We start from the raw sequence: 23,999 nt of genomic DNA, 5'->3' as shown, positions 1-23,999 counted from the left end.
CAATCCAAGATAGAGGAGCTATTCAACAAGCTATAAAGCAACCATTTAGACTCAGTGCTTGTTTTCCCTATGAATTCCAAAACCTACTGGAATACAGCCACAGAAAGGAGTCTATACAGAAAGAATATTAGGAGCTGCTGTTCCATTAATTCATGTGTATGTGCAACAGGCTGAAGTCTATGCTACCTCTGCTGATAATAGACCACAGAATAGACCAAGAAGGAGAAGAGTTTTTAGACCTAATTTAACTTATCACAGTCTGCATGAGGTGGGAATTGCAGAGCTCTACAGAGTGGATAGAGGCACACTACAGGAACTCTGCAACCTCTGTTGTCCTCACTCACAACAAGGGCAAACTGAGGGGGAAAAGAACAGTGGAGACAAAAGGTATGTGTAGCACTTAGAATTTTAGCTACAGGAATCTTTCAGAGACAGGGGCATGCTGGGGGTGTCACAAGCATCAACATCCTGGATCCTCCATCAGTTCCTGAATGCTATGCTCCAACATGCCAATGACCACATATATTTTCCCAGTGCACCTAAGGAGAGGGCTACAAATATGCAAGAGTACTACTGTGTAGCACACTACCCTGAAGTACTGGGTGCCATAGATAGTACACATGTAGAAATCAAAGCACCACCCAAAGAACAGGGAAGGCTCTGCAAAAGTAGAAAAGGCTTCCACTCCATTAACTGTGAAGTTGTGTGTAATGCTAAGGAAATCATCTTCAGTGTGTGTGCTGGCAACCCAGACAGTTACCATTACTCACATATCTGGGACAACTCCCAACTTTATAACATGTTTACTAGGGGTGGTATCCTACAGGGTCATTTACTGGAGGATACATGTTATGCACTAGAATCATGGCTGATAACACCCATCAGAAATGCATACGCACTCACTGAAGAATGCCATAATGAAGCACACGCTCAAACCAGAAATATCATAGAGCATGTGCTTGGACTGCTGAAGTCGCAGTTTCAGTGCCTAGATACATCTGTGGGAGCCCTGCAGTACAATCCATGTACATGTACTGAAATATTTACCATCTGTGCTATGCTTCATAACATCATCCAGAGAAAACAACTTCAGTAGGATCAGCAAGAGGAAAGGCCACACATCCCATCACCAATGGCAAGGTCATCACGGCCACATTCTGGTGAGGGGTCGGAGGGGGAACCAGCAGCTGCTGTGGGTGTAGGCAGACACTGGTGTGCTCAATATGCCCTTGCATTGGCTAAGAAGCAATGCATAACACACTCACTCACCACCTAAGGGGCTAAAACCTTCATCCTATGCACATACGTATAGTAACATTGATGCCAGGCAACACTCACAACCTTTATCTACTCATATAATGACTGTGTAATCCTAGCATCAAACAGTCAGCCCTGAACTAAAACTGTAACAGTGGCCGGATGTACATTGTAAGTGCTGATCCTGGAATAGAACAAAAAATTGGTAATGCAAATGAATGGCATAATTTTGCATACTGTTACTTGGTAATGTAAGTAAGTAAATGGTAGTTGATTTTTGCAACAATGACTTCAAGATATCACAACAGTGACTTATGTGAATGCATCTGTCCTCTATCAAGTAATAGGCCTTAGGCATCAAAGATTCACACATTCATACCTCTCCAAAGTAGTGATGGTCACCAAATGTCCTCAGTTTGGCTTTATACTTTTGTACTGGAAAATCATTAAAGAGAGAAGTTAGAAATTAATGACATACACTACAGTTTCAGACTTCATAACCCTCAGAAAAATATTAAAAATACTGATGCAAAAGCTGTTTTTTTTATTTTTTATTTTTATTTTACATTTGTTAACCGAGAAAGTCCGATTGGATACATATCCATTTTCAGCGGAGGCCCGGGGAGAAAAGCTCCAGTAGCAAGGCATACAAGAAATTTCAAAAGACTATTATGCAGAGATATAAGTTCCTTGAAAACAAAAGTCAGGTATAGTTTAGCAATTAATTTAGTAAAGTCATCAGGTTGAGATTATACAGCAATCCAACAATAGGGTTTGTATAGATTATAAAAAATAGACATAAAGCATTAATTCAATTTTTTTTTTCAAATTGTGAGTACTCTCAATAGTTCATTAAAGAAATAGCTGGGGTCATTACACTTTACAGAGAAAGGTATTAGGGAACCTTTAGTAGAGAATTTGAACAAGGTATTGGTGATTAACATGGGGAATAGCATGGACATAGCCAATTGTTTGAGAAGTGAGTTCTCAGGAGTTTCTTAAATTGAGTAGTGGAGGTAGTGGAGATTATTTGATTAGGTAGAGAGTTCCAGGTTTTGGCAATAGTGCAGGCAAAGAGAGATTTGCCAGCATCATTTTTGTATCTGATAACGCTTATTATGTTCTGGGAACTGGATGGTAAGGCTCTGGTAGGGATGTGGGGGTTAATTAAATATTGTAGAGCGGGGGGTTTGGAAGGAAGAAGAGATTATGTGCTATTGTGAGTTGATTGAACAGAAGTAGCTGAGATAGCTTGAGCCAATTGAGTTGGTTAAGGGCAAGACAGTGGTGAGATTTGTAAGAGGCTTCAGCAGTGAAATTGGCTATTTTGTTATAACAGGATTCCATTTTGTTCAGATCACTTTGGCGGAGATTAGTAAGGATGGGAGAGGCATAGAGAAGGATGGATAAAGATGGGTTCTTGCAATAGTAGCTTTGGTTTGTTTTGTGAGAAAACTGTTTGTTCCTTTAGAGAAGTCCTAGCTTTTTATTAACTTTCTTAATGGTTTGTGCTATATGGATGTCAAATTTGAGGTTATTGTCTATTTCTACACCTAACAGTTTAGTGTGTGCAGTTGGAGTGATTTGAAAGTTATCTTTGGAGTGGATGGTGAAACTGTTGTTGAGTGGTGGTGGGGGGGGGGGGGCATGACCTGGGCTGAAAAGAATTAGTTTAGTTTTTTGGGGTTAAGAATAAGTTTGATGTCTGAGAACCATGTTTTGTCTAGAGTAAAAATGTGTTGGGGGAGGATTTGCAGTTCCTTTAATATGGAGGCGGCACTTATAAGGGTGGTGTCATCTGCGTATTGTACTACTGATGCTGTGAGTGAGGAGGAATTGATTTGGTTGGTGAATAGTGAGAACAATAGTGGGCCAAGGATGGAACCTTGAGGGCCACCTATGGATATTGGTAGCAGAGGGGACAGCTGTTCATGCCATAGGACTGCCTGCTGCCAACCAGATAAGTAGTTAGTAAACCATGATACAGTGGTTTGGTTCTATCAACTGTCTAACTTCGTAACCAAAATATTTAAAATGTCTCCCTATTGTTAAACCTTTGTCCCACTTTTTTATGGCTTTGTCCAGATTTTTTTATGTAATTCTGTGGGAGACATGTACACATTACAAAAACCTGTAAGAAAGCAGTACAGTTAGCAAAACAGTATCACAAACACAGATATCTAAAGCACTAAGTCAGCTATGCATCCTGAACATCTGCCGCAAAGCTTATGTCTTCCTGAATCCAAAAGATAGAAAACAAGAATATGGCACAGTTATCATTACTTGCACAGGGTGTTGTGTGTGTGTGTGTGTGTGTGTGTGTGTGTGTGTGTGTGTGTGTGTGTGTGTGTGTGTGTGTGCGTGTGTGTGTGTGTGTGTGTGTGTGTGTGTGTGTGTGTGTGTGTGTGTGTGTGTGTGTGTGTGTGTGTGTGTGTATGTGTGTGTGTGTGTGTGTGTTTTGGGGTGGGGGTCAGAAAGCCTAGGCTGACTCAAAAGGTGAGTGCATGTGAGTAAGAAAGATAGATAGGTAGACAATTGGATAAAGTATCAAACTGTCACTCAGACAGAATGAGCTTTAAGCCTCATGACTGAACAATGTAACTTTGGTGTGTGTGTGTGTGTGTGTGTGTGTGTGTGTGTGTGGCTGCATTGGCACTCCAGGTGAAATTGGTGTGTGAGTCTCTGCAAGAACATAGCCAAGTTATGTGCTAGCTTTATATCTTGGTATGTCTGATAAGTGTGAGCCATGCATGGTAGAGGTGGCAATTCATCATGTTGCACTAGCACATGCACACCCATGGTTAGATGCACTGCTGCTACCTGAATGTGACTGATGAGCTCTACTCACGAGTATGCCCAGGACCGTGACTCCATGGCCTGCCTTGTCTGGGTGTGGACTTCTCATCCACTGATGGAGCAGTGAAAGTAGTGCCACTATGGGAGCATGATCAGCCACAGCCACATCTGCAAACATCAGACATTGTGACTGACCTACACAACATGGATGCAGTCTCCCCCATGTTCCATCACAGACACTGACCATTCCAATATGTCATTCATTCGATCCATTGAATCAGCAACATGGTGGAGGCAGTCACACGTCAGCCTGTACCACATCTACAGCCCTAAGCATTTCTTTAGAGCCTCACACATACAGCTAAAATAAATATTTCTTTGAAATGCTCATCATAAAAATGTTTGGCTTACAATGTGCAAATGACTGCACCTCCATGATATCCCTAAATATATGTTGAGTGGCACAGAAAGACACACCTCGATCAGGTGGATGATGGACAGTAGGCCTCCTCCAAGCACACCTAGCAACCCTCCTCGATGGCATCTTGCCCACACCTTGGCTATGGCCAGAGTCAACAGGCACTAAAGCTGCAGTAACCACACTATCCTGATCGAGTGTCTCCCCTCCACTTGTTCAATATCTAAGAGCTTACTGGAATGGGTTGATGTATGTCTACTGGCTGTCTCCAATGGAATTACAGAGGATGGTTGAATTTCAACTTCAATATCAGATTCAACCTCTGCACCCCCTAACTCTGCATCTGTGTGCCCACCATCATCATCAGAGTCTATTGATACTCTGACATCAACTGGTAAGAGTCCTACACTACCACTGTCAGGGTCACCTGTGATAATAGCAACAAACACAGGAAAGAAATTAATAGCTACACTACTGCCGTTAAATATTTGCTAATTAACTATTACAGACAGTACAGCAAACAGACATAGTCCTGATACCCACATCACACATACAGCTAAAATAAATATTTCTTTGAAATGCTCATCATAAGAATGTTTGGCTTACAATGTGCAAATGACTGCACAATTCCTAAGGAGGATGGTTGTGGAAGAATTTAAGCAAAAGGTAAGGATGTCATCATCACAATTAACAGTAACATGGGGTAAAAAAGTTTTGGTCCCTTGTATGTCCATTAAAAATACGTTTAACAGAAACTTGGATGACACTTCTACCACAAACCATGTTTAATGAATCAGAATATGTTGTTAACTATTAATCTGTAGAACTACTCCCCCACAAAAATAAAAATGTTAAACAAACTTAAGTATTGTTTTCAATATTTTAATATACAAAAAATATCTCACAATTGACATAGGTAAGCCCACCTAGAAGATCCTCCTGAGAGATTACTTGTTCTCCCTGAAACAGCATCTCTGACATCAATCACATGCTGGTGTACACTTTCCACTGAGCTCTCTGGATCCCTGACAGTGGACAGGAAGTCTTCATTTGGTGTTTGTGGTGGCTCTGTAGCAGGTCCCCCCGAGTAAGCATCTGTACAAGGACCACTGCAACAGCTCTCCTCCTGGCCAATGAAATCAGGTCAGTGGCCCTATGACACACCTGATCATATGTACTGCTGTGGTCCTCAACAGCATTGACATTTTCAACTGTTTACTGCAAAATTTACATTCTTTCAGACATATACCCATGGCGTCTCAAGCAGAAAGACACCATGTCACGTAAATGCTTGAAAAATGATATAATTTTCAGGGTAACTGAAGGGGTGTTAGTAGGGGATTGAGACACTTGGGTGCCATAGTCCTAGGTGACATAAAACAAAAAAGCAGGATAATACACACGAATGTCACATAAATACAAGTCCTGCTTAAATATAACACATAATTAGTTTTTTTTTTATATTAGCTAATGAAGAAACAAAAAAACTTTCAAGTATATTCAAATATAAAAAAAAATGATTTATGTGGTTGCAACATATGACCATCACAAACAAAGCAAGGTTGGATCCAAAACAAGGGAAGTAACAATAGCAAAGCAAACCTCTGTACAAACAATTTTCTTTGCGCCAACACAAACATGGAACTAAGCTCCTCTGCCCCCCCCCCCAAAAACAACAAAAAAAAACAGGCAAATGACATGTTATTACCAAATGAAGGAATACAACTTTCAGTTCATTGTTACATGTTTTTTCCAAAAACATGTGTACACATTTAGCATAGAACATTCATTCTGATGCAATTGAGAGTCAACTGTACCTGTGCCCAGCACTCGTTAGAGGTGTCTATAGGCCATCCTAGAATGCTAACACCCCATGTGCCATTGACAATATAGGACATTTACATTTCACTGAAATAACAATAGAAAAATGTAAGGTGAAACAGTTGAAACATTAACACTTGTGATGAAAGTTAATAATGTGCATCTGAGAAAGTAACATGCCCTGACCAAAATGCCTATGCCATCAGTAAACTTCTAAAAAATGGATGCAGATAAAAGTAGCACTTCATAATGCATATATAAAAATATGTTTGTACGTGACATCTGCACATATCCAGTATATAACTGAAAATGCAATCATACCTTATCAAGATCAGTAGTCTTCTGTTAAGATCAATCCAGAGTAATAGCAGTCTTCTTCTGTGTTATCCACATAAACAAGTCTCTTCACCTTCAGGTTTCTTAGTTACATGGTTGCCTTTTTATAATGTAAATGCAGGACTAACAGCACTGTGAAAATGCAGATGAGGTGTGAACTCATTAGAACTGCTGAATCCCAAATAGTTGTTTCTGTGTTGCAGATGTAAACATAGTGCAGGCACTCTCAATCTTTGTTGCTAATGGATTGCAACTGTGAATGATTACTGGCAGGGAGAAGGAAAATAAACAGCAATTCAGATTCCCTTACTTCCAGTGAGTGTGCCAGCCAAGTTAGACTTACAAATTGTTGAAGTAATTGTATCAATGTTTTAAATGTAAGTAAGCAGCACACATTTTACAATTCTGTTCATTACCCTCTAGTCTTCCGTGCATTTGTTAAAAGCTGTATATTATTGCCATTTAATATGTTCACACATTTTAGGGAGACTGATCCAAATGCCTTACAGATTGTATGTCTCAGATGACTGCTCAGATAACAGAATAATGAACATCATACAGAGATAAGACAGAAATGCATTTCTGCAAACAGTGGTCATAAATGGTTGTGTGATTGCTCATTGCATTGCATCTGAAATTAATACATGTACAAACAAATCAGAAGTTCACAAGTGTGGTATGTTTTGTTGATACTGTGGATGATTTTGTACTTGCTTGTATGTACAATGATTTTCATTCTGTGCTGCAAAGCTTTTTAAGTGGCAAAGAGATAAGAAACCCGTATTGTGTTTTGAAGGTTCATTGGTGTGAGATTTCAAATCCAGACTTGGGTAAAAATCATTCATGTGTACTAAAATATAGTTAGATTTATTTTATTTATTTATTTATTTATTTTTAATAGCATGAGTTTCATGGTGAGTGGCTTAGCTTAAGCACTGGAAACTGCTAAGCACAATAAATGCCATGTAATGTACTTCTTTAATAACCAGTATATCAAATACACCTGTGAATCACTTGTGTGGGTAGCACATCTTCTAAACACATTGATCCACACAGCATGCAGTACTGTTAGATCAGTTTTCATGTCTCAGTTTTGTCTTTTAAGGATGAAACCTAATAAACACTACTCACAAGACCAAAACAAGTATAGCTTTGCTTGTCTCATTTTTGTAATGCTTACCATCATGCAAATTTGCAGTAATGGCCCACAGAAGAAGTAGATAGAAGACCTGCAGACAGGGTGCAGACATTCTTAGTTTCAAATAGGATACATTGTTGCATTTTTTGCTTTCCATCATGCAACACTGCTTAGCGATGTGTGGTGGTTAGCAGGCTTCCACAACACCTGCTGGTCCAGAATACTTGCAGACAAAAAGCAGACAGACAACACTTTCAAAACAGATGCATTATATCAAGTGTGTTGGACATCTGATAAATATGCTAAGCAGTGCTAAGCAGCTGCTAACAAACAGAAGTTAATAATGAATAGGGAAATATCAAGCTATCGTTTAACTATTGCAGGTGTAAGTGTAAGGGCTACAGTACAGATGGTCCTGGGTTGTAATAGAGAAAATTCAACATAATGTTACTGTTGTTCCAATTCACTTTGTATTAATGAATAGGAAAACATACAACTGTTATTTAACTATTCCTGTGGTAACATTTGTAGGTGTTGGGCTACACTACAGGTGGTCCTGGGATTGAATACAGGATATTTCAGACATTTTTTAATGTTCTTCCATTTCACTTTATATTAAATATCACTTGAAAAAATGTAAACATAATTATAAATAACAATACATATGTTCATAGGTTCATAGGTAGGTACTAGGCTATTGGCCTTAAGGCCTATACAAGCCTAGCCGAAAAGGTACCCTGGCTTTTGCCACCCAAGAACATTATTTTGCTGTGCCCCTATCAAGCAGAGCCACAGAGGTGATCCCCAGGGTGAATTTCCTATTTCCCATCCAATCATCAAGATTTTTTCTTGAAGAGTGCTAATGAGGAGCTTTGTTTGATATAGATAGGTAGTTTGTTGCAGAGTATAGGAAGTCTCTGGGATAGGAATCTATCCCTCCAGCATGTTCTGTTAATTGTGGTGACAATGTTTAGGTCCCTAGAGCGTGTAGCTCGGAGGGATTGTAATTTCTTTAAGTGGAGCATGTCTAACAGCTCTGGGTTTGACATAGCTTTGTATGTTAGGCAGAGATCACCTCTGAGTAGGCAATATGCGATGGAGTAAAGCTGGAGTTTTTGAGATGGTTTGTGTAGGGCATCTGTTTGAGGCTGGTAATTTTTTTGTGAGGTATTTCTACAGCCCTTCCAGTTGTTGTCGATGTCTTGTGAGGTACATGCCAAAAGGGGCATTGTAGTCTATAATGGGTCTAATGAGTGACGAGTAGAGGGGAACAATGACCTCTTTTTTCCTGGATGAGAAACCTTTTGTGATGAGGTGTGCCACATAGATGGATTTCCTGACTACTGTGGCGATGTGATTATCAAAGGAGAGACTACTGTCCACCTGTGTCCCAAGGTTTCTTATCACACTTTTGGTGTTAAGTAGACTACCACCTAAGTGGTATCTCATGGGTACAGAGATTTTACCAAAGGGGATGACAGTGCACTTTTTGGCATTGAGCTTGAGGCCATGGCTTTGACACCAGGTATCTGTCTCAGTGAGGCCCTTTTGTAGGATGTCCACATCGTTAGGAGCTTCAATTATGGCTCCTAGTTTGCAGTTATCTGTGAAATTCATTAGCCAAAGACCTTCTGGGTTAGCCTGTACATCAGAGAAGTAGATACCAAACAGGAGAGGACCCAGGACTGAAACCTGCGGTACTCCTCTTGTCACTGATCTGAAGTTGGATTTGGAGTCTGCTACTTTCACAGTGTGGGTTCTGTCAGTGAGCCAGTTGGCAACCCATCTTGTGTCATAGGGATTTATACCTAGTTTAGTGAGTTTATCTATATTTCCAGAGTGGGGGATGGTGTCAAAATCCTTGGCAAGATCTAGATAGGTTGTGCGAACCACCTTACCCTCATCTACGGCTTTGGTGACTGCTTCAAAAAAGTCAATCAGGTTTACGAGACATGATCCACCTTTTACAAACCTGAACTGGGTGGGGTACAGAGTTTGGAGTTTCCCAATGTCTTTGTTTATAAGTTACATGATGATACATTCCTTGGCCTTGCAGCCCAGGCTTGTTAGGCTAATGGGGCAGTAGTTCCTGGGGTCTGTTGTGGCTCCCCCTTTGTGGAGTGGGATAACTGTCACTTTGCACCATTCAGTGGGCACAAAACCTGAGATGAGGCTATGATTAAACATGGTGCTTAGGTGGGGTGCCAGTTCATTCTGCAGTTCATGTAGAAGGCAGCCTGGAATGTTGTCAGGTCCCATGGATGCTGTGTTCTTGGCTTTGGAGATTGTGGTTTTTACCTCTGCAGCTGTGATTACAGGAACTTTACATTCTTCCAGAATAGAGATGAGGCTTTTAGGGGGTGTGGGGTGGGGTAAAGTTAGCATTGAACCTATCTGCCAGGATTTTGGCAATATCAGTTGGTTCAGTATATTTAGTGCCATTGTGCTGTAACTCAGAGCAGATCTGAGTGTTGCCATTGAGATTCTTGACATAACTATAGAATGCTTTGTGGTTCTCTTTAGAATCAGTGGCGATTTTGTTTTCATAACTAGCTTTGGAGGATTTTATGAGGGATCTCATCTTCTTACTGAGGCTGACCAGGGAGTTCTTCAAGTCATGGGATTTTACTCTTTTTTGCAACAGTTTCTTTCTTGTGTCATTCTAAGGGGATCCATTACTCATGTAAATGCATTTGTGTAGGATTCAGCAGTCATAACTTTGCTGTCCATCTGCATGGGTTTCGTGACATTTGCCACATCTGTCATAAGAAGCATGAAGATGGCTTTGGAGAAATTCTTTACGGTGGTTTCCCTAATGGGGGGTGGGGGTGGGATGTGGATGTCTAGGCTGATTAGCTTGTGGTCAGATCTGACCAACGAGGAATTGACCTCTGGTGTGGAACACCAGTCGCCCATGTTGGTAATGACCAGGTCTAGGATATTGCTGACCCTTGTGGGGGGATGTATAAGTTGATCCAAGGCATTGGAATTTATGAATTCCAGAAAACGTCGAGCAAAAGAGTTGGTACATGAGTAGTTTTCCCAATTAATGGTGGGTAGTTGAAATCACCCATTATTAGGGTGTTGGGTTGTACCCTAATATTTTCCAGTGTATCAAGAAATGAGGAGTGGGAATCCTGGGGCATGGTGGGGGTTCTGTAGAAAGTTACAATTTGGATTGCAGTCTTGCCCAGAGTTAGTTGCACTTGGATAATCTCGGATGCATTATGCTGAGCAACTAGCCTGGAGGTGTGGATATCCTTAATGAATATGGACACGCCTCCACCTTTAGTGTTTTGGTCCACGTTAGGTGGCCAAAGGGTGTGGTATAAATTATAGCCTGGTAATGCAGGGGTGCTCTCTGGATCCTTGAACCAGGTCTCTGTCACTGCACAGATGTTGATGTTCTCCATTTTAAGGAGTACCTCGAGTGAATGCATTTTGAGGTATAGACTTCCAGCATTGAGTAACATTACCCTCAGATTTTGCTTGCTTGTACCTGCTATGGTGGTGAATTTGTCATTTGAACCTTGCCTAAAAAGGCACTATAGGGGTGGCAAGAGCCTTAGCCAGTATCCAGAATCCCAAGGGTGACAGTTACATGCCATCTATGGAAAAGCATTGTGGTCTGTTGACCCAGGCAGACAGATACCTGATCCCCTTAGAATGACACCAGAAGCTTAGCCAATTGTTGAAGTCAATCATTTTGTCCTTGTACTGTCGTGTCCTTCTGAGTGATGGCAGGATGCTACTCAGGGCTAGGGTCATACCTGTCTGGGCTGCAAGATCAGAGAGCTCCTCCATGTCTCTTTTCATGTAGCCCAGGGAGGCATGTCTCAGGTCATTCACACCAACATGGACAATGACAGAGTCATATTTGTACTTGTAGGGTGACCTGAGTGCATGTATTATGTGGCAGATCCTGGCACCCGATAGACAGCTGACAATAACTTTTTCCTTGTTTAGCCTGGTGAGTGGAACATCAGTGTGCCTGACTATAAAGTCACCTATGACTAGAGTGTTGGGTATGTTGTTGTGCCTTATGGGCTGTGGTTGAGTGGCACACTGAGTTTTTAGGCTATGTGTCATTAGGGTTGTGTTGGGGGGTGGAGGTTGCTTGCATTTCTGCTTTGGAGGTCTCTGTTGCTTGAGCATGTTTTTTATTGAGACCCTCTGTAAATGTAGATGTCTGTGCTGCTTTCTCTGTGTTTTAATGGTGTAGGTTTTGAGGGACTATGTGAGGAGTGTGCTGTAGTGCAAGTGTTTACCTTCTCCTCTTGACTGTCTAATCCAGTCTTGGGTGAAGAGAGCTTTGCTTCCAGTTTGGCTATATAAGTGCATCTCTGACAGGCTGTAGTGTTGCATGGTAGGAGGAGAGGGTTGTCTGTATACATGAGGCAATTGCTGCATTGCCCCAAGATGCCTAGATTCATCAGGTAGACAGGAAAAAACATCAGGAGCTGACCCTTAGACATGCCTGGATAGGTGCTTATTTATTAAATACTAAAAACTATTTTCCTCTAGACAAGTGAGGATGTATAGCATATGAGCTCATCTGAATAATATGTATGAGTGGGGGTATACTACTTACTATGTTTCTATAATTATAATTGTGCTATCTGGCCTTGGATGACCTTTAGACTTCTATAAGGCACATACACACACATGAATATATAAACAAGGACCTTGTCAGGTGATAAACATACATGGTTAACTTCTCAGTCTGTCATGTGTATTTATAAATAATTCATGACTATGTAGAAGAAGCACTTCTAATATGGCAAAGATGGAAAATCACCACAGTGGAAGGAAATGCTGTGTCTGTTATGCATAGGGTTGAATCCCACATTGTAAAATCAATTTTATCAGTGTATAAAGCCAAACCAAAAATGTGTCAGGTCATGAAATGTATGCCTCTAGTACATCTGCAAAATGAAATCACCAAACAGCTCCAGCTGCAAACATCCCTCAAACTAATGCCAGCTATCACATTAAGCTTCCCATCGAAAGAAACTGCCTTTGCCTATGTTTGGCAGTGTTGCTGTCCATTTAACATTGCGTAAGTGTGGTCGGCATTGTTGCTCAGGTTTGCACACTACCAGTAAATGCTATAACAGGAATTGGAAGTAAATCATAATTAGCTATTGCTATTCTCTGTGGTTAGACATGTCTAGTGTAAGAAAGGAAGGTGCCTAATTTAAGGTAGAGAGGTGGGGTGCTGAGGAGTCCAGAATCTTTATTGTATTCATTGTACATCACCACAGTCCAAGGCTTTTGTAAGGGGACTATACTGGCTCCCAGTACAAGTCTAAGACTTGGAATAGTCTGGCCAAGGCTGTGTCCAGTGTGACTGGCATTCCACACACTGGAGAACAATGTAGGCATCACTTTAATGATCTAAAAAGGCACAAGAGTGATACATCCAATGAGTGGATGGATGAGTTTGCAATTAGTAACTTCCCACAGTTGTGTAAGTATAATAATAAATAGAATGTATAATAGAAAGCTCAATAAAGGCAAAACTGGAATGAATAATGCTCTTCTGTCATCTTCTCTTCATTCCACAGCTAATGAAGAGATAACTGTAAATAGAGAAACCCATGCTGAGTATCTAGAGAGACTGATGGAAGCAAGGGGTAAGTATGCAGCACAACAAAATAAGTATTATTGTAGCTTTTAAATTAACAGATTTCTTTTCTATACAGTTGTAGCAAAGTAAGCATGCATATCTTAACTGTAAAAGCAAGCATGCATGCTTCAGTCTGTAGCACAAACCAACTGTAGGAGTCAAGTTTAATACTGTAGTGAGATGTTCTGGGTTCAAGTACCACAAGTAAAAAGTATAAAAACACTACACTCCTTTCAAAATATTACATTATTTAATTTCTACACAAGTGGCATAAATGCCCTGCTATTAACTTAATGTGTATAATTGGACCAAGCATATGTGCCATATCTTTACATTGCAAGGATTACTTTGAACAATCCTTATTTATAATTTGTAGTTGTTAAGAAGTATGCTTACATGTAAAATTTCAGATAAAAATGTTATTATTATAATAATGCATTGGATATGACATATTGTGGTAGTAATTTTATCTCTTTTTTTCTCTCTCACCCCAACCTTTATCTCTTTTTTTTCTGTGTTATCAGAACATTTCAATATCATCTATCTCTAACAAATTCAAAAATGTTTTCGGTAGGCCAACAACAGTGCCTCAGCTTGCCCCATTCCACTGGCTCCACCAATGCCCAGCACATGTGAGACCCAATCTGGCAGTACTGCCTCTGCTGCCCCTGGACTACCTGGACCCTCAGGTAGCATTACCCCTGGCAGCTGCTGTTGTGGTACCCTCCAGAAGTACTGGCAGAGGTGTGGATTATATCATCCACCAGGAGATGCCAAGGTTGGTGTGTAGGGTCATGCACTGCACCATTGGTGCATGCCTATGCTGGATGTAGAAGCTGATCTCCCTCATGGCCCATATGAGGAGACATCAGACACCCCAGCAGCCAGCAGAGTAAGGGAATGGTGAAGACAGTCCTGCAGGTGAGAACTAAATTCTTCACTGTCCACATGTTTGATGGTCATGGGCTTTTGTTGTCCCCTCCCTAACCCCAATCATTGTGTCCCACAAACATTTGTGTCCCTTACCATCCCTGTGTCTTGTCTTGTTTGTCCTGTTTGCATTTGCTTCCTCACTTACCCTACTTACGTGATTCAGAAATACCTATGTTCTTTACCCAACATTCCTCTCTTACTGAATTAAAAAAAGCACGTCCCACAAAAAAAATATTGTCCCATACATAGCTCTCCACTTCACACACATGTCTTCTTGACACACTTGATTTGGTCCAATTGTTAATACTGGCAGCCCAGGATAGTGGACTAATAAACTCCATTGAACATGTGGGAGAAATAGAAAAATGCAGGTTTTGTAAAACAGGATTGGAAACAGTTGCACATCGTGTTGCTGGGTGTGATACACTAATGGAAGAAAGACTGTATATTGAAAGGCATAATAATGTGGCAAGATTGTTACATTGGGGATTGCACAAACATTATAATATTGAAATAGGTTCATAGGTTCATAGGTGTGTAATAGGCTAATGGCCCTGGAGCCTTTACAAGCCTAGCCCATAGGATTACCCTGGCATCATGCCACCTGACCTTAGTTCCCAGTGCTTCTGTTGAGTAGAGCCACTGGAGTGATCCCCGGGGTGAATTTTATATTTCCTATCCACTCATCAGGATTTCTCTTGAAGAAGGCCAGTGAGGTGCTTTGTTTGACATGTATGGGAAGTCTTATTCCATAGCATGGATAGTCTCTGGGTTATGAACCTGTCCTTCCAGTATGTTCTGTTGATTGTGGAAATAAGGTTGAGGTCCCTGGAGCATGTGTTGTGGAGGGATTGGGATTTCTTTAGATGTTGCATTTCTAATAGAGCTGGTTCAGACATGGCTTTGTAACTCAAGCAAAAATCGCCTCTAAGTAGGTGATATGAAACAGAGAATAGTTGGAGTTTTTTTAGTCTGTCCATATAGGACAAGTGTTTAAGGCCTAGGAGCCTCTTGGTAAGGTACTTTTGCGGCCTCTCCAGTTGTTGCAGGTGTCTAGTGAGGTACTTGCCAAATGGATTATTGTACCCGATGATTGGCCTAATGAGGGAAGAGTAGAAGGGGACAATGACCCCTTTATTCCTTGATGCAAAACCCTTAGTAATGAGATGTGCCACATAGAAGGACTTTCTGACCACATTGGCAATGTGGTGGTCAAAAGAGAGATTGCTGTCAACCTGTGTTCCCAGATCTCTTATAACTCCTTCTGTGTTCAGTGGACTACCATCGATGTGGGAACCAGGTTTTTCCCAAAGGGGATGACAACACATTTTTTGTCATTGAGCTTAATGCCATGGTTCAGTCTCAGTGAGGTCTTTCTGTAGGATGTCAACATCACTTGGGGAGTTACTTGCAATCATCTGAGAACTTTGTCAGCCAGAATCCCTTCATGTTGGCCTGGACTTTAGAAAAGTAGATATCAAACAGGAGAGGACCCAGGATCAAAACCTGTGGGACTCCACTTGTGACTGGTCAGCAGTCTGACTTGGAGTCAGCTACTTTCACATTGTTGGTTATATCTGTGAGCCAGTTTGCAACCCACCTAGTGATATAGGGGTTGATGCCTAGCTTAGCTAGCTTAGTGAGTTTTTCTATGATTCCTGAATGAGGAATGGTATAAAAGGCCTTGGCCTGATCAAGGCAGGCTGTATGAACCATCTTGCCTTCATCCATAGCTCTGGTGACTGACTTAAAGAAGTCAACCTGGTTGAACAGGCATGAATCCACCCTTCACAAAACCAAACTGTGTGAGAGCCAGAGTTTGGAGATTACCTATATCCTTGTTTATTAGGTCCATGATGATGCATTCTATAGCTTTGCATATCAGACTCATCAGGCTAATGGAGCGATAGTTCCCAGGGTCTGTAGTCGCTCCTCCTTTGTGGAGAGGGATGACTGTAGCAGCGCAAGATTCAGTAGGGATAAAGCCTAAGATGAGGCTGTCATTGAACAGGGCACACAGGGGAGGTGCCATTTCACTCTGTAGTTCATGTAGAACACATCCAGGGATATTGTAGGGTCTCATAGAAGCTGCATTATTGGCCTTGGACAATGCTGCTTTCATCTGTGTATCAGTAAATGAGAAGCAATGGAAACATGAGACACAAAGCATTATAGAAAATGATGAAGTTTATTTCACATGGGATCACCCATTACCAACAGTTCAAAAAAAATCGATGCGAGAAAATAAGATTTAGTAGAAGACAAAAGTAGCACTGATCTTTGAAATTGCTACATCCATTGACTACATTGTCTTGTGTACAGAGAGACCTAAAGTTATAAAATAACAGGATTTACAGGCAGAAATAATGGCAATGTGGAAGAAGGATACGCAGACAGTCACAACAGTAGTAGAAGCAATGGGTCTTATAAAAAAGAATTTGCAGTCGTACCTAGATATGTTTCCCATAGATGTAAATTCATATGAATTGTAGAAAGAGTGAATTCTGGGCAGAATGTTGGTGCTGCAAAGAGCACTTCTGGCTAACATCAAAGATTAAAACAATACTAATTTCATGAACTTTAATCATGCTTTGACTTAGGAAAGGGATCCATTCCCCTCATGGTATTTAGTACCCAAAACACTTAGAAATTAAACTGACAGAACATAGCAGGTTAATGGGAATACACCAAAAACTTGTCTATGAATGTTCTTTTAAACCAAATATTATTTTGTGTATGTTCATCTCTCTTCACCTTCACCCCTTCACTCCCACCCCTTTTATGGGTATGTAAGTATTAGGATGATGAATGTAAAAGTTATCTCATGGTTTTTGCATGCTGTCATGACTCTGGTGATGGACAATACCAACATGTTACCTTGATTCAATAGGTTATCAGTGCTCCTGTAGTGTACAAGGTTTCAAAATCTGCTGTAGGATTCCCTTTGTGTCATGTTCATGTGATGATCAGATTTATAAATGTACATTTTCATCTTGTCAAGGCTTATAACCCAGCATCAGGGGATGCTCTTAATGACTGTTTTCAGAGGACCCTTTCCTGTGTATCTGTTGTCTATCCATCTGTCTACCCCTTCTGTTACATAAGTATGATACCTTTGCCTATCAAGTAAATTGTAAGGTGGGCCACAGATGATATAACTGTCAAAAATCAATTCCCCCAAAGCACCATTATATTTTGGATGTCCCACATCTTCTTCAAAGAGATGTATATGAATGTATTAATTATCATCACTCAGTATCTCCCCTATCCTTATATTATGCAATTCATGCTATAGAGCAGGACATATTCTGATTGAGAAGACATGTTATGCCAACACACCATTAGGACATTCATGAATGTTCCAGGACAGTACCTGCTATGTCCTCTACAGCTCTGTGTCTGTCATCACCTACCTTGTCTCATCAGAATATACTGTAGGATGAAATGTTCATCTAATATGATGTAGAAACTGTCCTTACTGTGAAGAAATGTACTGCACACACTTTTCAGGATATCCTGTCCTACACAAACAGTTAGTATATTTGCTGGGTCATACTAATCCTTTCTGAATCTGCACCACCCCTTGTTATTTGTAGAAAGCTGTACACACAATTAACTTGTGGTTTGCAGTGAGGCCTGCAAAACAGCTACTATTTTTAGAAGTGTACTGAGATAGGCAATGGGCAGATTCACAAAGGCTTGCACGGAGTCTAAGAGTAGAGTAAGACTCCATCCAGCCAACATGTCTGCCGAGCGATCCAGGAACAGCCGGCAGGGGCGTGCAAGAGAGCTCCTAAAACGACTCTTGCACGGACAGTGTTAATTTATGCAAATTACCTAATTTGCTGCTGAAAGCTATGCAAATGAGGTAAATTTGCGATCCAGGAAACACTAACCTGTCCGAGTAAGAGTAGTGTTATTTGCAGAAATGTACTCGGTTGGCAACTGAGTACTGTTCTGCAAATAGCAAAACGGAGCTATGACAGCTCCAAATAAAGGATGCATCCAGTTGAGGAAGCATGCCAATGGCCAAATATACGGCCATTGGCATTTTTATCCGTTGCAAAATAATACAAAAATATGTTTTTTTCCTCGATCTTTGATGTTTAAGCATAGCGCAGCACCGCGCAAACATGCGGCACTCTAAAAACCCTAAAAACAAAAAATAAAAACCACAAATAGGTATTTTATTCACAATATTCATCTGCCATGCAGGTGAATGGCAGGCTGAAGACAACATGGCTATTGAGTAATGGTTGCTAAGGAGGGAAGCTCAGTCTGAGAGATGTAACCAAGCATTAGTAGGCAATCTTGTGCAAATGAGTATAAGGATAGTGAATCCCAAATTTCCCTGCCATGTGAACCATGTCCCTAAAGTGTAATAGTAGGATTAGGGGGAGTAACAGAGTAGAAGATAGGTGACATCATGAGGGGGTATGTATCAAAAAGACTTTAAGCTTATTGGAGCAGAGTGGCATGTAGTTGCTGTGAGTTACTCAGGACTGGAAGAGGCATGTCTACAGTTGTCTAAACTGAAACCCAGAAACTAAAGGTGTACGCCGTGCCTATCACTGAAGTTTCTAGCAAAGCTGCTTACACTGTGTGCACGTGTGTGCGTGCCTGTAAACCTGTCTAAGCCTGTTTGTGCTTGTGTGCACCCGTGTAAGCCTGTCTAAGGCCGTCTAAGCCTGTATGCACAAATGTGCACTCGCCTAAGCCTGTGTAAGCCTGTGTAAGGCTGTGTGTGCACGCGTGCGCTCGTGTGCACTTGTGTGCACGTGTTTGCACTTGTTTGCACGGCGCTGCCCCCTGTGGAAACAGAAATGGGAAAAGGAAGGAAAGGAAGTAGTAGGAAGTTAACCAAGGAGAACTAGCAGAGCTGCCAGTGAAATCTGCTGTGAAATCAATCAAAATCAGCCAATTACACAGGCAGTACACTAGCCCAGCCCAGCACTTAAAACTCTGCAAACAACATTCCCCCATATTTTTTCTCAGAAACACTGCAACACTGCACTCTACAAAGAGTAGTGAAAACTTAAAAAGCCTAACTGAGACAGAAAAATGTTAGGGGCTGCCATTGATATTATAAGGCGACATGTGCAAGATGCTGAGGGTGGTCCCATTGCAAATGCTGCTGAGCAACCCACAGTGAGGAGACGGAGAAGAGTGTACAGACCCAGGGTAACCTACCAGGGGCTACATGAGCTGGAGATAGTGGAGCGCTATAGAGTAGACAGAGAGTTCCTGCAGCAAATTGTTGAGCTGTACAGGCCACGCCTCACACACAGAACCAACAGAGGGGAACCCATTCCAGTGGAAACCAATGTATGTGTTGGCCTAAAAATACTAGCAACAGGTACCTTCCAGAGACCAACTGGTGATATGATGGGGATTTCACAGGCATCAGCATCCAGGGTACTGCACCAGTTTCTGAATGCCATGTCAGCACATGTCGGTGATCATGTATATTTCTCCAATTCCCATGAGGTATTGGCTAGCAACATGCATCTCTTCCATCAAACAGTGGAATACCCTGAGGTAGTGGGTGCAATTGACTGCATGCACATACACATCAACGTACCAACTGGAGAGCGGGGTAGAGCCTACATCAACCGCAAGGGCTTCCACTTCATCAACTGCCAGGTCATGTGTGATGCCCAGGGCATAATACTGAATGTGTGTGCTGGCTGCCCTGGAAGCTACCATGATTCCCATATCTGGCATCTGTCGCAGCTGTACCAGACATTTGCCAATGGGGACATCCCTGACGGTCACCTAGTGGGGGATGCTGGATACACACTGGAGCCATGGCTGATGACACCCATCAGAAATGCACACACACCTGAACAAGAACTCCATAATGAGGAACATGCACAAACACAAAATGTAATTGAGCGTGTGTTTGGGATGGTCAAGTCACGGTTCTGTTGCCTGGACACATCTGGTGGAGCCTTACAGTTCTCACCAACTACATGTACCCGGATTGTCATGGTACATGCCATGCTACACAATATAATCCTGTAAAAACAGCTGCAGCAGGAACAGCATGGGGCAGGGCCAAACAGACCCCCACCATTGCCAAGGCCTGCACAGGCACAGCATGACTCAGAGGAGGAACAACCTGAGCCTGCCCCAGTAGGCAGAAGGAGACTTGCCTAGTATGCCTTGGCCTTGGCAAAGAGGCAACGCATAGCACATACCCTGGCTCAGTAGGAACCCTGGAAATGATACCTCCATCTGACTCGCACATAAAATAATAGAGATGCCTAACTTGACAATGCCTGTTTCCAAACATGTATAGGGAATGTAGTATGTGCATCCGACATAGGCAGCCCTGCAGCACCACCTGAGGCATGATTGCCATGTTCTAAGCAATATAAAGCAGTACTAAGCAGATTTTACGAATATCTAGTATATGTAAACAAAATTGCTCTTGCCAACTAGCGCAATGTCGGGCAATGTTGAACAATGTTGGCCAAGGTTGGCCAAAGTTGACCAAAGTCAGTTAAACATGCTCACATCTGCTTTACTGTTACTTAAGCAGTCTAGTCTGCCCAGCATGAAAATAAAAAGCAATGACAGGGCTTGAACCCAGGATACTGTGCACTATAGTCACAGTACTGAACCACTGAGCCATGATAGCATTTCAGTGGCACAGACACAGCAGGACAATTGTACACTAATGCAAACACAAAGAAATGCAGTATCATGCCCCTAAAGAGGCAAATGGGTAACCTCCCCCACACTCCTATGCAGACAGAGAACATCAGGCTAGGCGGTGTGATGTGGGTTGTGTAGGCTTTGAAGTCACAGTGTAATATAAGTGACATTGGACGCTAACATCTGTAGTACAGTAGTATGCCGCAAGCCACTATGATAGGCAACAGTACAGACTGAAATGGTGCCTGTACATAGCAGTGCAGGCATAGCAAATGTGTATAAGTGTCAGGTGAAACCCACATCCTATGTACACCCACAGTAACAACCAGGTGTGCCCCCGGGTAGAAATGTACAAAGAATAGCTATCACCTCTGTATGCAGAAATGTTGATAAGTCTATGCAAACTGTCGCATGGAAGCCCTGCAGGCACAGCATGATCCCTGTTGATCTATGACACAAAGGTGAGCCCTGCTGTAAAAATACAACTTGATTTTCCATACACATATAGTATAAATGTCTATACCGGGCGTGCTCACACACTCCAACAAATGTAGTGGATTCCATTCAGCATCACACTGAAAGGTCATATGGGGCATGCTCACACACTTAAAGAAACAAAGCAAATGACAGGCAGCAAAATACTGAAAGGTCATACTGGGCATGCTCACACACTTAAAGAAAACAAAGCAAATGACAGGCAGCAACATACTGAAAGGTCATACTGGGCATGCTCACACACTTAGGCTAAATATGGATGTGATAATAAGGGATCTATGGACAAATGTGGATAGTCATCTCAACTTCCAGAAACACATTCACAAAGTGGTTGGAAAATCATGCTATGTGTACACACAAACTGCCAAGGTCTGTGCATGTAGGTCAAAGGAGGTTCCCACTACTCAGCAGTCATCAGACCTGTCACAGAGTACCACAACACACTTGCGATGAATCCGACTAGGCACATTCAGCAGCTAGAAAGACCAATGAATTACCTTAACAAGAGGATTACTGGCCTCAAATAGTCGGCCCATGCAACAAGACTGAATGTAACCCAATCTGTACTCTGTTGCATACTGTCTACTCAGGAAATCTCTGCCCAACAGACAGGTTCATGTCATGGTTACACTCAGATCTGTTCTGAGTTACAGCTCAATGGCAGTAAATGTACAGAGCCACTGATATTGTCAACATCCTGGCAGATAGGATCACTGTTAACTTTACCCCCCTCCCACCCGTGAAAGAGCACATCTCTATAATAGAAGACTGCAAAGTTTCTGTTATCATGACCGCACAAGTAATAAACACTCTCCAAATCCAGTATCACAGCAGCCATGGGACCAGATAACTTCCCAGGCTGCATAGTATCTACTTCCCTGAAGTAAACATTAACATGGCAGGTCTGTGGCTCCTGAAGTTTCCAGAGTACTGCAAACTAGGAGCCATAATTGTAAACACAAAAGATATGGGCATCCTACAAAAGGGCCTTACTGAGACAGATGGCTGCTGTCAAAGCCATGGGCTCTAGCTCAATGCCAAATGGTGCATTGTCATCCCCTTTGTTAAAAACTCTGTAGCCAAGAACTACAACAGAGGTGGTAGTATACTTCACACCGTAAGTATGACAAGAGACCTTGGGTCACAGGTGGACAATGGATACAACTGTGATAATCACGTTCCCACAGTAGTCAGGAAACCCTCCTATGTGGCACACCTCATCACAAAATATGTCTCATGCAGAATAGAAAAGGACAATGTTCCCCTCTACTCATCACTCACTAGAACTATAATATAGTACAACGCCACTGCTATGTACCTCACAAGACAACTACAACAACTGGAAGGCCAGCAGTAATACCTCACAAAGAGCATTAGTGGCCTGAAATACATGCCATACACAGACCATCTCAAAATGCTCCATCCATACTCCCTTGCATATCGCCTACTCAGAGGTGTTTACTGCCTAACATACAAAGCTATGTCAAACACAGAGCTGTTGGATATGCTTCATGTAAAACACTCACAATCCCGCCGACCTGTGGACCCAAAACCACGAGTGAAATACAAAAGGAAGGGGTGTATCCATTTACCTTATGGATACCCACACCTTCAGGTTAGTGGCACAGCATGAGGCCTAGGAGACCATGCAAGTGCAACTAACATTGGCCAAAGCTGCCCATCAGATTGTAGCCTGCTACAGCTCACGTACCTTGTCTCAGGAACCTCACTCAGTATTCCTGAGAACAGTGGAAAATATAAAGATCCTATCAAACACCATTATATGAGGAGATTACAACTACCCAAACAGTGAGTGGTGGAATTAGTCATGTACAATGTCCTTCGCCCAATGTTTCCTAGAGTTTCAAAACCTAACACCCTGGAACAGCTGGTCACCATGCCCACTAGAGGTGACAACATACTGGACATGATCATCACCAACATGGGTTACCAGTGTTCCACTACAGAGATAAACCCCTGGCTGGTAATATCAGATAATGAAGTATTCACACTGAACATCCACATGCGGCACCCTCACCCAGTCAATGAAACCACTGTGAAGACATTTGCAAAAGCAAACTGCACATTTCCCAGGACCAAAGTGGAGCGTTCCAAAGCCCTCTTGCTATAGGATAATGGTATACAATCTGCAGAATCATTTAAAAGTGCATCCTATGAGCATCCACAGGGAAGCATGGAATGAGATATCACAAATAAAACCAAGATGCACTCCTCCAAAAATAGAACAACAATCATGTGGTTGTTGCCCATAAATAAGCTAGACAACAGAAGGAGGAAATGAACACATGACAGAGCCAACTTCACTAAAGGAAAGGCATCATTGATCATTATCAGGGAGAAACAACGATCGCTCATAAAATAATCCAAGGACAGTTTCAAAAGACAATCAGCCAAGGAATGTAAGAATAACAACCACAAAGCCTTCGGTAGCTATACCAGGCATGTAGGTGTCAACTTCCAAATATGCTGTCATCTACTGAAAAAAGGAAAGAAAT

The sequence above is a fragment of the Protopterus annectens genome, chromosome 4.part1, assembly GCF_019279795.1.
Source record: "Protopterus annectens isolate FY-2018-M chromosome 4.part1, PAN1.0, whole genome shotgun sequence".
Classification (NCBI taxonomy): Eukaryota; Metazoa; Chordata; order Ceratodontiformes; family Protopteridae; genus Protopterus; species Protopterus annectens.
This window is presented reverse-complemented; position numbering follows the sequence as displayed.